The 4,671-nt window shown below is 40.4% G+C and overlaps 1 non-coding gene across 1 annotated transcript; it reads left to right on the top strand.

Moving 5' to 3' along the window:
* Positions 1 to 4,322: 4,322 nt before the first annotated feature.
* On the top strand, positions 4,323 to 4,395 carry trnak-cuu (transfer RNA lysine (anticodon CUU)). The gene has a single exon. It is a non-coding gene; the product is annotated as a tRNA-Lys (tRNA).
* Positions 4,396 to 4,671: the final 276 nt, after the last annotated feature.

A 4,671-nucleotide genomic window follows, 5' to 3' on the forward strand; every position in this document is an offset into this window, starting at 1 on the left:
GGAAGTGTTACTTGGGATAGTGAAACCCAGTTGTGGACGCTAGCCAGCCACAGGAAGAGTTACTGTGTGTGGTCACTCCCTTAATCTTTTCTGGAGGATTTACAGTGTCTTTTTTTTGGACATTGGCTGCCTTTTCATTATCCATTTTCCAGACTTGTACCTGACCATTTCCAGAAGAATGGTTTTGTTTGTTTTGTTTTATGTTTTGAGCCACTTAACACTGACTCATGAATCTTTCAAGTATAAGAAAGGCACGTACAGTAAGTCAGGGGATGAATCAGTGTTGTGTCTGCACATGGCAGACAACTTTGCAGATTTAATCCCATTTGTTTAGTTAAATCTATGAAAAATACCACAGATAACACAGTTTGCCAGGATTAAAATATTATCTTTACAGCAACAAGATGTTTCCTTAAAGTGGGCAGCCTGTGCAACATGCCGAGATATATGCAAATAAATAATTATTTGCATAAATGAGTTGTATTACACGTGGCTTTTTTGTTATTTAATGCTTAGAAATGTATTGAGCAATTTATTTAGGTTAATGAATAGAGAAAAATTAGCAAATTGTTTTGTTGATTTTCAGGTTACACTACTGCCAGATTCTCTTTTGTCTTTAGGTTTCCATTGCTCTCCAGTCCTCACTTTACCTCTCTTACTATCACCCCCTGATAGATTATTCTACCTGTTTTTCCAGTTCATGACTTGTGCTTCATTCTGCTTTACCTTCTGTAATCAGTGCTGGGGGGCAGATATGAACAGAGCAAAACAACCACGCCAGGACCCTTTAGGGGAGGTGGTCAAACCTTGAGCCAACCAAACTACCAGGTGTACACTGCTAGTTTGAGCTAAACACAATCACAGACCAAGCTGTGTTTTGCATTCGGGGATCCAGCAGAGTACCATACACATGCAGAGCACACAAACTGTGAAATGTTGCCCAGATGAAGACAATTACATCTAGACGATAATTGGTCTGAAAGTCCTCACACAGTTTGTAGTGACAGATTTTGGTTCGCTCTTTGACTGAAAAGAAACCAAACCACAGAGGAAAAGCCACAAGTTTACAAACTCATCAAATGAGTCAGACCAGAGTACATGTACTAAAAGCCCTCAAGCTCCAAAACTGTGCAAAAAATTCACACAGAGAAATTGAGCCTGTCTCCTTCTATTGGACGGATGACCAGCTGTTTGCGAAAGACTGTTGTCCACCTAATGGTTCAGACGTTGTTATTTAACTTTAGATAAAATAGAAAAGCCTAGAATTCATTCTGGGCCCAGTCACCAGATATTGCCACTCATCAAACCTTCAAGATAAAGATGAGCATTCACATATTCTCCAGCATGCATAACTCATACTCTCAAGAAGAAGGGTCTATAGAAACATACAATAAGTGCTTTATCCACTGAAAAGTTGTTTAAGGTCAGAAGAATAGAAACTGCACTTCAAAATATCAGTGCAGGGATTCCTGTCTGAATTTCTTAGTAAGTAGTTGAAGTCACAGGCGTTCCCACCAAAAATTACGCCACAACTGCTGGTATGCATCACTGTTTTTGGGTCGCTTCGGCCGGTCAGTTTTTTAACGTGGTGCATTGACAGGCGGGTTGAAGACATGAGTGTGTGATTGTGTTGGGGTTTTTCTTTATCAGCACAGAAGCTCAGAGCGATACAGTTGCAGCAGTTTGATAACTTGAGAAAGAGAAAAAGATTTTTGCTTCCCATTTTTCTCTCCTGTATCAGTGCTAATGTAGCGGTATGGTCTGAGTGGTGACACCTATGGTTCAGGATAATACTGCAGCTGCTTCTTAGCTGCGGGCATAAAAAGAAGTGACTGGTCTAGCATGTTGCGGCGACCAATATCGAAGGGTAAAATAGTGCCTTTTTCTTTGGTTTTTATGTTCCGAGTGCTGCCTATTGTGCCCTCCGTATGAATGCTACATCAACTTGCACCATGATTGCAGGTGATTTGCTGCAGGTTGATAACAACTTTCTATATAAGTAGCCAGGATGACGGATTCTCTTGGCAAGAGGCTTCATCCATCTTCCTCTCATTCCAACCAGCTGCACTTGCTTACAGCTATATGTGGCCGTGTTGGTAGCATATATTCCCCTGGTGTTTTTCTGTTTGTTAGGTAGGGAGATGAGTTGTTTTTGTTTGGGTTATAATTCTTTAGATAGATTGTTTGTTATCTTTAAATTTGTTCACATAGATGTTTCTATGTTAAAGCTCCCGAGTCTTTTTGAACTCATAGACTTTAATATCTACATTATAGAACAAATCTTGGTTTCCAGCTAATTTAACCGAAGGAAGAATTATTTTGTCATATTTCAGGCTTAACTTGAATATTAAGTCTCGACTGACTTCAGAAGAAGCATTTGATGGGGTATTACACCTGAGAGCTCTGTGTTTTACAGCTGCTTGCTCTGCTGTCACTTAGAAAATGTCATTCCTTTCCAGAAACTGATACTGATCAAATTACCACAGTTAATCCTCAGCAGAGTTCTTCCATGTTTCTCAAATTGCTGATTAAATGTCGAGGTCAATCTACAGGGGGAAGTGATAAATGTGTGAAAAGTTCTTTGAAAGACTGCTCACCTTTGACTAATGCTGAGGTTTATAAGCCGGACTAGAATCACTCAGGTGTAATAAAGTTCGTCAGCAGTCCACAGGCACATAAGTTACTTGTGATACATAAAAACCTTTTTCCACACATGCCGCTGTACATCATTCATAATGGTCTTGCGTGGCAGAATTTAGTCGTCATTTCAGGGGTATGAATTTATATCTGGCCTCATCTGCTCCATCCTCACATTATTATCATATTTCCCTGTGATACAGTGAAACCTGTTACCCGGCTCACAGCGCTGGTATAAAATCCTATTAAGCTATTAATCAGCCTTTTCACACTTCCCATGTAGGACTGTGTATGTGTGAATGTCACTGCTTTCACTGTCACACTCAAGTTGGACACATCTGCATCCCTAATCTGGGTACATTTCTTGTCTTTCCATGGGATAAGCATCGGAGTGTGCGTTTTCATTTTTTTACATTCAGCTGAGTTACAAGAGAATTTGTGTATTATGTAAATGTCACCAGATGAAATTAAAACAGATTCATAATACGTTTGTGTAGTGTGTGTCTGTGAACAGTAAGAACTAATGCTTCAGAGCAAAAGGCAAAGATTAAAATGTAGGTGTGCACATGTAATTTAAGACAGTGGTGTCAAACATAAGGCCCGGGAGCCAGAATATACCAAAAACTCCAATCATGTCCACTGGATGGTTTTGGAAGTTGTAAAGGAAGATATCAATTTTAGACTTTTACTATGTTCTACATCCCCAATAGCTAGTCATACAACACTGCAGTAAAAGTAATAGAGTTGTAACTGATGAACAATTACATGACAGAAAGTTCCTATTTTTTTTACTACATCTACTGTAGAAATTAACTATTTTTACAGTGGGTTCACCACAAAAAAACAGGAGGACATTTTCCATTATATAATTACAGGACAGTCTGTGCAAAGATCTAACAGAACTACTTCTCTTTTTCTTTCGTATCCATTTACTCCTGAGAAGAAATTTGGCTTTTTAACCAATTGTGCTGCATTCTGTTCAGCAGTAATTTGTTAACTTTGATGTTTGGTGATAAGCTTGTGTTTGCTGTGCAGGACTGTCTGCTGAATCTGAAAATAACAATAACAAAACAATTTGCTTAAAGTTGCTAAAACGCTCCATGAATTCAAGTTAGGCTTTTCTGCATTCAAAATAGTAACAGTGATATATTGTAATAGAGTGGTCAAGCAAATTGCAGTTAGCATGCAGTTATGAGACTTCACACATTGTCGTGTTGAATTATTTTTTCTACTGTATGTCATGGAAGGTGTACACTGACTGAGAGACCAACACTGACTAGACACAATTAAATTTTGACAGCACCGGATTCAGACCCACCTTTTGCTCAGATTTCGGTTCATGTTGACATAACAGCATTACACAGTTTCTGCTTTGTCGGCTCCACATGCATGATGTGAATCTCCCATTTCACCACATCCTATAGGTGCTCTCCTGGCTCTGTGGTGGCCACCTGAGTACAGTGAACTCACTGTCATGTTCAAGAAACCAGTTTGAGTTGAGTTTTGTGACATGGTGTGTTATCCTGCTGGAAACAGCCACAAGAAGATGGTACGCCGTGATCACAGAGGGATAGACGTGGTCAGTGAGAATGTTAAGGTAGGCTGTGCAGTTTAGCGAAAAGTCACATTTAAGAGGCCCAAAATGTGCCATGGAATTGTTGCTCACACTACTGTTTCTTTGTGGCACCCAGCTAACTCAGCTGGTAGAGCATGAGACTCTTAATCTCAGGGTCGTGGGTTTGAGTCCCACGTTGGGTATATTGTAGAATGGCAGACACAATCTGTGTCACGGTCTGGCTGGCAGACCGTGGGGAGATGGGGAAATAGGACCCAAACGCCGGACTCTTCAGTGCAACAGTGTTTAGTTACAAGGTGGTGAAGTAAACAACAATAAATCCCCAGTTTCCCAGACTCCCGTGTAGTGTCTTCTTCCCAAAAGTCCCCGTGTAGTGCTCTCTGCCCCAGTGTCCCTGCACTCCCCGTGCTTACTGCTCCTTCTCGTCCCACACTCCTCCTGAGGGGAAAACAATAGAG

The sequence above is a fragment of the Diplotaxodon limnothrissa genome, linkage group LG3 (genome assembly GCF_057381915.1).
Source record: "Diplotaxodon limnothrissa isolate DT_005_m linkage group LG3, D_limnothrissa_male_GT1.1, whole genome shotgun sequence".
Classification (NCBI taxonomy): domain Eukaryota; kingdom Metazoa; phylum Chordata; class Actinopteri; order Cichliformes; family Cichlidae; genus Diplotaxodon; species Diplotaxodon limnothrissa.